Here is a 12,515-nt window from a genome sequence, read left to right as displayed (position 1 = left end):
TCAAGGATCATCTGGTCCAACCTTTCTAGGCAAAGCATTACTTAGACTACATGTCACAGCATACTGTCCAGACAAAAGTGTCCAATGTTGGGGAATCCACCACTTCCCTGGGGAGATTATTCCAATGGCTGATTGTTCTCATTGTGAAAAATTTTCCTCTGGTGTTCAGTTGGAATCTCCCACAGAGTAATCTCAGGGGATCTCCCATTACCCCTGTCTTTTCCATGCGATTCCTTGTGAAAAGGGAGTCTCCATCTTCTTTGTAGCCACCCTTTAAATGATGGAACATGGTGATAAGGTCTCCCCTGAGGCTTCTTTTCTCAAGTCTGAACAACTCAGCTTTTCCTGATACAGCAGGCTTCCCAGTCCTTTGGTCATTTTTATGGCTCTCTCTGCACCCTCTCCAGCCTGTCCACATATTTTTGTATAGCAGGGACCAAATCTGAACACAGTATTCCAAGTATGGCCTGACAAGCACCGAGCAGAGTGGGTTAATGACTTCTTTATCTCTGCTGGTGTTGCCCTTGTGGATGTAACCTAGCATCCTGTTGGCTTTCTTTGACACAGCTGCACACTATTCACTCATGTTGAGCTTGTCCACCAGAATTCCCAGGTCGCTTTCCACAGGGCTGTTCCCCAGACAAGTAGATCCCAGCCTGTGCTGCACTCTTGGACTATGTTTTCCCAGGTGCAAGACCTTTGTCCTTCATCAGGTTCTTGTTATCCAAGTTTTCCAGCCTATCCAGGTCATCCTGCAGGGTGTCTCTCCCTTCCAAAGTGTCCACTTTCCCATTCAGTTTGGTATCATCAGCAAACTTTATCAGGGTTCGCTTGATCCCATCCAGATCACTTATGAAGACATTGAACAGTGTTAGGCCCAATATTGATCCCTGGGGGAGCCCGCTAGTGATGAGTCACCAGTTTGAAAAGGAGCTACTTACCTCCACCTTCTGAGTGCACCCTGTCAGCCAGTTCCCCACCCACCACACAGACCACTTGTCTAGACCATAATGCATCGTTTTCTCTAGGAGAAGGCTGTGGGAAACCATATCAAAAGCCTAGAGAAATCCAGGTAGACAGTGCTCACCACTCACCTCCCATCAACTGAACAGGTTACTTTATCGTAGAAGGTAGTTTTAGCATGCACAAGGCACTTTATATATTGCCAAAGATCTGGTCTAGTTGTATATTTTGTGAAGAAACACATTTCCTTTAAAACCTGCCCACTGCTAATTTCATTTTATAATCCTTTGTTCTCACACTGAGAGAGATGATGGCTGCTCATGGTGTGCACACTACTCACTTTATGGATGTCTGTCTTATTACTCCTTGACGCTGTTCTGCTGACAGACAGGGTACGCCACAAAGTGACCACACGCTAGCTGTGTAATATGCAGAGTTTATTAAACAAGCACACTAAAGCCAATAAGCATACTAAAAGCAAGCACACTAATGTGAATTAGGTAAATATCTCTTTATATATGTAGTGAATAAGTACAATAAGGCAAATCTGAGATCTAGGTATATAAGTAAAGTACTGAAGAAAGTTAGCAATGCATTAAATCAAGAACAGAGATTAAGAAGAAATACATTACCAATTACCACTGAATCATCATACAGGCCCACACTTCCACTGGGGAAGCCCTGTTGCAGCTGATGCCAGGAGTCTCAGGTGACTGGGAAAATTACTACGCGGTGCATCCACCCATAGGTGAGGCTTCTCTCATGGCCACAAGAGGGTCCTGCTTTCATACCCTTACCAAAACAACTGGCTTTATGCCAGATTTCTAATCATTTACTCGTGGGACCGTGCAGTTTCTCATGATCTCACTGTTGTCCACTCTGAGAGCATTGGCCAGGCGCCCCAGTGCGGCCAAGTATGAAGGTCATAGAACAGCTGCACACCTATGTTTTCCTGCCTCTTTCCGACAAACAGTCACGATGAACATAAACATACACATTCTGCCGAATACACTGTGGCAAACAACATCCTTGTTATGGTTCTCAGACATGAGAGGTAATCATCTCCCAGCTAGGTTCCCATCCATCACAGACATCCTTTTGTATGCTGAGTACTCCTTAGTTATTCTTTGGTAAACTTTGTTAGCTTCTCTGATCTTCTTCAGCTATATCCTTTCTGAAACGGGAAGGATCATGACATAGTGTTCGAGCATGTGCATAGTATTACATGTACATAGTTTACAAGGCAGCGTATTTATTACCTGTTGTGCTCTGTTCATCTGCTAATGTTTCTCAACCTTCTGTTTGTTCTACTTGACCACCCCTGAGCCTTGACCTGATGTTAGTGAGGACACTGAAGAGGACCAAAGCTGGGCTTGAAAGACAGCAAGATTGTATCATCTCCAGGTTGGAATTATTCTTCATGTGCTATTTAAGAGAAGCCAGGACTGTCATCCTGACAGCTGGTGTAGCTCTGCCTCTATTTGGAAGAGTGCAGAAGTGGCAAGGGGTAAAAGCTGTTTTTGAGGTATGGCCTTCTTCAGGCTGTCCAAGTTTTTCGTATGTGTTTCTGTGACTTCTCTTGGGTATCTTTTTGTAGAAAAATACATAACTGAAACCTTCCACCCAGAGCATTTACATTCGTCACTTCTGTTCATTTGTTCTTGTTTTACATAGATACACATATTTAACAGACTGGGTTACTACCTTAAATGAAAAACAAGCCTTAAACTTGTTGGTTTCAGTAAGATTAAATCCAGCTTCTGTGGTAAGAGCCTGCTCAGTTCCAGTTTCTCAGCCCAAATGTTCTTTTTGTTTGTTTCTTATCATGTTTCCTCTTTTTTCCTTCCTCACAAGAACACAAGCCCTACTGATCAGCAGCCAGAGGACAAAGGTTTTCTGTGACAGTGGAGTGAGGCCACAGTTCACTGGTTGCTGTTCAAATTATTGGTTTTACTTTTGTAAGGTGTTCTGCCTTGCCAGGCAGTTAGCTTGGCAGGGATGGTCTACATTTACACAGATCTAATAACCAGCACAGGTAAGGAAGGTTCAATAGATCCATCTGAAACTTGATTGTGCAATTTTTACAAGGATGCTGTGTGACTGCCAGAAATTCTCCTTTCTTTATATAACTACACAACTTACTTGTGTAGTGCCCTTGTCCAAGCTTTTGCTCAGCTTGAAAAGCATGAAGTCTTTTCCTTTTGTTTGTTTTGGAAGGAGCAACAATGTCTGTGTTCTGATGAACACATCTGTCCTGGAATAACCAGAAATCCTGGTGTGCAGTGTGTTGTACCTGGTCCCACAGCGAAGTGGGAATAGCAGTGCCAGTTAACGACAATGGCGAGAATATATTTTTCTATAAATATATTTATATTGATTAAAAATACTTTATAGCAGTTTATTTCTAAAAAGAATTAAAATAACACTAAACCTTTTTTTAAGAAACAAAAAAAACCCCCCAAAACAGCCCAAAACCAACAAAAAAGTCTTATAAAAAATAGTCATATATCATCCCATGTTATTGATTTCATTTATGACCACATAAAATGCCTAACTGCACATTTCTCCATATAGTTTCTCTTAATTTTGTTTGCTTGCTTGCCTGCATTCTTAGGAATGTACACGGTTTTGGCCTTTAATCTGGGAGGTTTGTATTCTGAATTTGGCAGGGATGATATTTGACAGGAAACGGGTAGGGAGGAAAGAGAGAGGAAAAAAAAAATAAAAAGACGTTATTTAGAACAGTTGTTTAAAGAGTTAGGAACCAAGAAGCCGAACATCAGGGGTTTGATTCATTACTTGGATACACAAGCTCAAGTAACTACCCCTTTTTATTAGCATAATAATTTCACTTGTGGAAGTACTCCTCCTCCTGTTGCCAGTCTCCATAAAATAGGCTAACTGTAATCTTGGTTTTAGCCTCTTTCTTCAGATATCCAATACAGTCAGGTCTACATTGTATCAGTAGCATACTACTTACAAAGTGAACACAACTCCTGCTAAGTAGTTGCCATTTCTCTGTTCAGAGATGTAGAAATTTGTTCCATTACTGCAAGTTGACGTATACTTAGAAACCACCTCTCTACAATGGCTTGCATAGGTATGTGCAGTGTGGATAATACATGCTATTAAACAAGTGTTTGAGATAAAATCACAGAAATAAATTCTTGTATGTATAATTTTAGAATCCTAAGGCTCCAGGAAGTTTACATTTATTAGCACTCATTTGAATATGTATAATTTTATACATATATATACACATATATATAAAAGTATAAGTATTGTTTCTAGCGAATGGTAAATGAAGTCTTCTCAACAGGTTACTGAAGAGCACAGTTGGAGAAAATCACAAGTTTAAATGTTTGAAGTGCATAAATATTTACTGTACACAATATCAGTTTTGGCATTTTTAGAAATGCATGACTGTCAATTTCTACTAGTCTACATAAAATATAATCTTTATAGCAGTAGTCTACTCTTGTTCTTACTAGATCACACAATCTTGGTTTCGGTTTTGAGGTATTGTTCTAATTACTGGATTTACAGGTAATTTTTATAGCGAGAGGTTTTAATGACGTAAGTAATGTTTTAATGAAGTAAGATTCTCTTCTGCTCGATTCCTGTTCCATCTTCTGGCAAATTTTGCAGACATTGTCATTTTAGTGCTTCTGACTTGAAAGTCTGCTCCTGAGGGCTGATCCAGTGCTGGGGAATCTAAACCAGATTAAGTATGGCCTATTCTTGAATTACTTACTCTGCAACTCCATCAGTAATGATAAAAGTATCCAATGAGGGTAAGGTAAAAAGATGTGGTATGGCCCAACAATGCCACGCTATACTTATTTGCCACCTGCCTTTAAGGAAAGCTAATGTAGATTAGATACCCAGGACTAAATCCTATACTTAGGCATAACCTTTTCTGTATCAGTAATAATTGCAATATTTGGGGACTAACTTTCACAATTGTATCCTCACAAAGAGGCCTAATACCTACTTTTCTTCCTCTCAGTTTTATTTAAAATTTGACATGAATGGAAACAGGATTGGGCTCACAACCTTTTTCACATTCAACTATAAGGTGTAATTATTATTACTGTTTCTTATTCATATTGCAGGTACAATTAGTACTTAAACTATATTCAGCTCTCTGTAAAGAATACACTCTGTGTTCTGAGAATGTGGGGTTGTGACAGATTCCCGCATGACTAAAAATACAAATGGGAAGTGAAAAGGTAGAAATAACAGTAAAGACAATTTTATTTACATGAATTGGTTGTAATAGTCCTGACAGTCATACTGCAGTAAGAGCAGTCTATATTCTAGCCACAAATTACAGACACTTCACTGGTACTTGTTCGATTTCAAGCTTCGGTAAGTTTTTTAAAATCCTGTGAAGATTAAAAAATAGTGCACTGCTGAATATGTTTAAAATAAAGGAACCTTAAACTTTCTCTCCATGTATGGTTTCAGATTTTCATATCATGCGAGTGTAAGCTTTTTGCGGTGAACAGCATGGGGCTGTTTATACATGGTAATCATGTAATCAAAACCTGCCACTTGCTATGAACTTTAGCTTTGTAAATAAAATTTCCATTAAAAATTCTGTGGCCTTTAAATGCAAGCTATTGAAAAGAGAAGAGCATAACAGTGGTATTAAAAACTCTTTAAGACTTTCACCAATTAATATACAACTTTGAATGCTGGAGACAGTGTGGCCATTGGTTAATTCGACTAATCTATTAGCACAAATCATTTGGCAAAATGTGCTATGTGTCCATAAAAAAGTCCAGAGACAGAGACAGGACTGATGAAAACAGATAGATAAAAATTCGGACAGCTGTGTGTTAGTACAGCTGAATTTTGGCTGCTTAATGCAGATGAAACAAAGGATGTAATGTAACACTGAATGGAAGAATTGTGAACAACACAATGGGCAATTTTACCTACTTTTTAAATTGCACTGAGTTTCCAGCTATATTCAAAAGCAAATGAAATGACATTAAAGAAGGGATACAACTCATCAATTTAATATTTATTTTTATAAATATACACTAAAAGTATAAATCAAACTTTGGAACTAAGCATCATGATCTATCTTACTCACTTTGTGCTAAAGAAGAGTTTTAGAGTTTTAAATGGTTCAGGGCATATGCAAATGCCTAATTTGCTGGGTGAAAAGTATTCCTTCTGAAGAGTAATTTTTACTATGGATTTTTTCACTTTCTTCTGATTTTTCAAATTCACGTTTCTGTTTAGATTGTATTATAAAGTCATCACACTATGACAAGCATCTACTTGAACTATATGAAGGGAAATGCAGAGCTGTTTCAGAAAATGTTTGGGTTTAGGTTACATACCATCTAGGATAATTTTCACTAAAGAAGAGGAATGTTTGACAATTTAGCTCAAGAAAACTACTGATAAAATAAAGACAGAGGATGAAATTTGAAGGAAAAATAGGGAGTTCTCCCCCCCCCCCCCCCCCCCCCAGTTCTTTTTCCACTTACTATTTTGTCTGAAAAACATAAAATGGACTTGACGAGAACTAGCTTGCATAAGCTAACTTTTTAGCCTGTATGGGTAAATATTAGCACTCTGACAAGGTAGTCTTTTGAATATTTTAGATGCTGAGGATACCTATTTTTTTTCTCCCAGTATATTGGACTGGATCACAATATTCTTCTTTTGCATATTAAAACTGGCAAGACTCTTTTCCTGATACCAATGAAAACTGTATTCCAGGAACACCATAACAAACTACTCATTGTATGACCATCTGCTTGTAGCAGAACTACTGGACTAAACCTTTTCATGCTTTTGTCTTTGACTTAAAATTGCCCTTCATTTTTTTAATTAAATGAGTCCAATTTTACTAGACATTCCACAGAGGTAAGTGTACTGATCCTGGACTCTTTTCTCAATCTTTACAATGAGCTCGCAATACCTTCTAGCCTTCCTTACACGCAAAAATAATCCCTCAAAAATCAGAAAACACCATTATTTCAAATGAGGATTTATTCAATTTCTTGAACACCAGCTTGATATGCTTTTTACTTTTGATGAACAACCTGTCTGTGCAAAATTATATGCAATAACTACACTTATGTGTTTGTTATTGCTGTGAATCTCTGAATATAATCTTTAAATATTTTAATGTCTTTGATTTCATTGCCTCTCAGTACAACAAAGTAATTTGTACAATGCATGAACTATATCCCACTTGCTTTTTCCCTGTCTACAGCATAGTTCAGTTTTGCTGAATGCCTCCTCTACTGCTGTAGAGTCTGCAAATACTTTTCCTCCAGTCTTGTTTATGTGCATATAAACCAATATATATTCAGATTGATTCTTTCAGCATCATTTTCAGAGTGTAAATTGCTCCCAATTGTTGTTCTTAGGTAAGCTCATACATGCACGACCATATGCAAATTGGTGAGTTTAACTGTTGGTTTGCTATAAGCCAATCATAGACACCAAGAACTATTGCAATGAGTAAATCGCTCTGTATGGTTGTGCATTCAGTAAGCACTAGATGGCAGCATATCAATTGTTTAAATGTAATTTTAATTAATGAACTCTACCTCTTTTCGTCTCAAAAGGCCATGTATTAGTTGATTTACTTGATTAGGACTATCTTACAATATTGCTGTTAGAGTGGAGAATATGATGGAGAAGTACGTGTGATGGAGAAGAGGATGCCCCATCCCTGGCAGAGTTCAAGGCCAGGTTGGACAGGTCTTTGAGCAACCTGGTCTAGTGGAAGGTGTCTCTGCTTGTGACAGGGGGATTGGAACTAGATGAGCTTTAAAGTCCTTTCCAAACCAAACCATTCTATGATTTTATGATTCTACATGGACTTTGATGGACTTGCATTTGATACAGAATCATAGAATCATAGAATAGTTAGGGTTGGAAAGGACCTTAGGATAATCTACTTCCAACCCCCCTGCCGTGAGCAGGGACACCTCACACTAGACCACGTCACCTAAGGCTCTGTCCAACCTGGTCTTGAACACTGCCAGGGATGGAGCATTTACAACTTCTTTGGGCAACCCATTACAGTGCCTCACCACCCTCACTGTAAAGAACTACTTTGTATCTAACCTGAACTTCCCCTGTTTGAGTTTAAACCCATTCCCTCTTGTCCTATCACTACAGTCCCTGAGGAAGAGTCTCTCTCCAGCACCCTTGTAGGCCCCCTTCAGACACTGGAAGGCTGCTATGAGGTCTCCACGCAGCTTTGTCTTCTCCAGGCTGAAAAGCCCCTACTTCCTCAGCCTGTCTTCATATGGGAGGTGCTCTAGTCCCCCGATCATCCTCGTGGCCCCCCTCTGGACTTGCTCCAACAGCTCCATGTCCTTTTTATGTTGAGGACACCAGAACTGCACACAGTACTCCAAGTGGGGTCTCATGAGAGCAGAGTAGAGGGGCAGGATCACTTCCTTAGACCTGCTGGTCATGTTTCTTTTGATGCAGCCCAGGATACAGCTGGCTTTCTGGGCTGCAAGATATAGTACCTTCCAGTTCATATCTATAAAGAAAAGTACTTTTGCTTAATTTTTTCCAGAAAATAATGTTTTAACAAGTTAAACAAGTATGAATGAGCATAATAATAATCTACACTCTTCTAAAGTAAAATGATCAGGAAAAAAATCCTAACCAAAAAACCCCAATGACTGAGATGACCTCTGTGAACAAGCAGACTACTGTAACGGTCCTGCTTATCCACATGGTATGTTTTGTTAAAGACTATTGTAAATCCTTTTTTTTTTTTGGTGTTTGTGTGTGTGTGTAGGCTGTACCCGGAGACTGTGCAGAACTTATTTTAGTAAGGTATCTGTGTTGAAGGGTGGAGCTCCACCATCAGCTTTGCCTGCTGCTGACTGGGATGGTGCAGCTTTCCCCAAGAAATCCCTGCTGCAGGTTTCTGCTGCTACCTTTGCATTATGATCACACGGCTACAAGGTGAAATCTATTTTTGATGGGCCTTCTGCTTCTTTCTGCTGATTCAGTGAATGGAACCTACTCAGCATAGAGATGTGATTGCCTTATCCGGTGCACAGGAAGCTATGCAAGTCTACAGTTTTGAGAGTAGGAGTTGGTCCACTTCTTTCACAGTCATCTCAGGGATACACTATATGTGAAATCCAAACCTTCACATCACTGGGCCTCGCAGTGCTAATATAAATTAAAGCCATGACCAACACTTGCTTCAATTCATAATGCTTACTTGAGCCACGACTTCAATTTTCCATGGCACTAAAATGAACTTGTCATCTACCAGGAGCACCGCACTGTTCAGAACTGACCACAAGTACCTGACTTCTCCATTAAGCAGGACTCAGAAGTGTCATACCAGTTGCGTTTTATTTGGTCCTTCTTTTCCAAAACTATTTAAAGCCTGTTTACTAGACTGTGTAACACATCAAACCTTTCTGGAAATTACACCATGTCTGGTGTCGAACACTGAAAAAACAGTTCTAAGTTACTAATTTTCATCATCGTCATTATAAGATATATGAATTTCACAGAGTAAATCCTACCCTTCATCTAATGTCATTAAATGTGTATCATTCTTAGTGCTGCAACAATTTCTTTTACACAAGAATAATGCTAGAAAAGGCTAAATATTTTTATCCATGCTTAATTGTATTTAACTGGTTTTGGTCACTGTACAATTTATTTTTGATAGCAGCTGCTTTGCTATTCCTTATTTCACATTCCCAATTTACACGTCTTATTTTTTCTCTCACTGCCTACTCTCCAGTACATATTCCTCTGCAATCCCTCTGCAATCTGGTCCCTATCTCAGTCTGCTGCATGCACTTTCTTGTTTTTCCTTTTCACATTACTTTTCAGTGTAATTCTGCTCAACTACATTCATGTCCTTAGCTTAATGGTCCTCTGAAATTTTAAACAATCCACTCTTCTGGGAAAGAAGAAGTCTTTCCCACTAGCATGAGGCCTTTCAAGATTAGTTAATGCTCGATTAATGCTGATACTATTGCTGGTGTCTTAGACAAAAAAATGCAGTAAAATCTAATGTTTGTGTTGACCTCAAGACCTGTCATGAATTCTACATAGGTCCTTGTGGATGAATTTAGATGCAGGGGCCGTGGCTGTTTGCAAGTCTGTTGCTGGATGTAATGTTACTGGGGGTGAAATGCACAGGAAAAATGAGTGTGTGCCCTGAAATATTTTGGATAAGTACGTATTAATTTTTAAATACATCTTATAAATAAAGTACCCATGACTAAATTCACTAAGATGCAAATATAATGGATAACCTAACAGCTAACAAAGTGACAAAGAACCTTGTTTTTCTGTTTGAAGCAACAGGAGTACAGAGAGGTACTTACGCCTTCAATTCTGGCCCCCTCCTGTCGTCTTCCTTTTTCATGAAAAGAATCCCAGCCTTAGCAGCATCTTCTCATAAGCATTCTGCCCACATCATTAAGAAGCTATGACTTCTTAATATCTTAAAAAAGAGTAAATGTTCTTACAAATGTATTTTTGTCCTTTTTGGAGTGGTCTTTCTAACCTGCATTTGTAAAAAATACTAGTAAGAACTTATTCCAGTGTTCTCCATGGCTAAGTATAATACAGATTTCTTCTAAAATGACCATGTCAGCACGGTGCATGATCCCTTAAAGATGCTTATGAACCACAGTATATACATGCAATTACATTAATTTTTACCAGGATTGTTTATTCCATTTGTAGGACTGTGTAATTTGTGGAACTGTCTTGCTAGAAAGCAGAGCTTTGCTGGCATAGCTTCATTTTCAGTAGATGTACTTCACTGACCTGTAGCATCAGCATTTCAATAGTAAAGTGTTTCTAGTGTCAATATATCCAAAGAATCATGCAATCATAAGCAAGTGTTGGCAGCCTTCCTTTGAAACTCTCTAAACAAGTGGGAAAGTACCAAGAGTTGTTACAGGGGCACTCCTAAACGTGACAGGGAATTTCCTCAGTAAATGCACTGATTTGAATTGCTGCAGCATAAACAAAAATGGCAGGTGTTTCATCATAGTTAAGAAATGTAGCCTGTTTCCTTTCAAAACTACATATATACACCCACACACATATGTAAATGTATTTTTTTTCTGAAAGTTCTTTTTTCAGAAAAGGTGTTGGATCAGTCAGAATCCCGTAAAAATCCACACATTGTATTTAAAGGATGTGTTTTTCCATGGTTAGATATGTAAGTTGTTTTGCCATAACTACACAATGTAGTTTGGATGCAGTCTTTTGAGCTGTTCATGATTCTTTTCAGGATTATTGGAGTACAAAGACATAATTTTACAAAAAAAAAATAGAACCGTGCCCTATTTGTGTTTCATTTTGATATTCTGCATCACAGAATTTGCTTCAACTAACATTAACCTTTTGGCTCAAAAGCCAAACCAACACTGCAAGAAAACATAAGAAGTCTCAGGTTGGAAATGCTTAATGTTCATTTAAGAATGAATGTTATTAAACAGTTCTGCCATGTTAACAAGCGCTAGAAACTGCAGCTGCCTATGTGCTTGCAGGAGCTATATGCGAGCAGAGGACAAAAACCCTCATCAGCTTCCAGACAAGTTTAAGATGGCCTCATAGGCTAATGCGAACCCTTAAACACTGTTACTAGTAGGATTCACTTAGGTCTTATGGATCAGTAAAATCTAGGATCCTCATCTTACAAAGTAACAGGCATTTACTCTAGGGCACAAAACCCTGAAATTGTGATGTGACAGTCATCAGCAACTCTCTGATCTACCCAGGCCAGACCTGCTTAGGAACTCAGAACTCGCTGACACGATGCCACACAGAGCCAGCTGAATTTTAAACCTCCACTCTGGAGCACATTATTGCTAGCTGGCCCCTTTGGAGCAGACTGCCCTGCAAGCAGTTGCATCTGTCAAATCTTTAACAAGTACCCTGTCTTCTCCAATACAACCTAGAGATACATCTAGTTGTCTCTTGAGAAGAGACAAATTCAGCAGTTACGAAGCACAGACTTTGTAAAAACAGGGACTGGTAATTAACAATTATTTAATTTAGAAAAACCTCCAGTGGAAACCCATTGAAATAATTTTGAAGTGTTCCCAGATCAAACATCACAGTGTATTGAAAGAAGATTGGTAAAATGAGAAAAATAAAATGACATTTTCCAAGCAAGGAATATTACTAGGTTAGCAAACATGAAAATAACAAATTAAAATACATTTAGTTTTAATAGTCTGTGACTTTATTAGAAACAGTGGGGAAGGCTTTACGTATTCATCTGTAATATTCCTTACCTGAAACACACCTGCCATTTTCTGTTTTGCCCTCTGCTTAAAATGTGCTGTCCTCAAATTCCTTTCACTCTTAGAAAAATAGTGTTGGTCTGTTAGCGACAGATTTATTAGTTTCAAAGCTACTTTGTCAATATAAAATCTCTTACTCCAGTGAAGACACATTTTATTTTCACAGACACTATCAGATTTAAATCCCTGAATTGCGTTCAGCTTGCTAAACACATCTTCCACTACACAACCTTGCAAGATTTACAAAGTAACTTA

The sequence above is a fragment of the Strigops habroptila genome, chromosome 7 (assembly GCF_004027225.2).
Source record: "Strigops habroptila isolate Jane chromosome 7, bStrHab1.2.pri, whole genome shotgun sequence".
Lineage (NCBI taxonomy): Eukaryota > Metazoa > Chordata > Aves > Psittaciformes > Psittacidae > Strigops > Strigops habroptila.
This window is presented reverse-complemented; position numbering follows the sequence as displayed.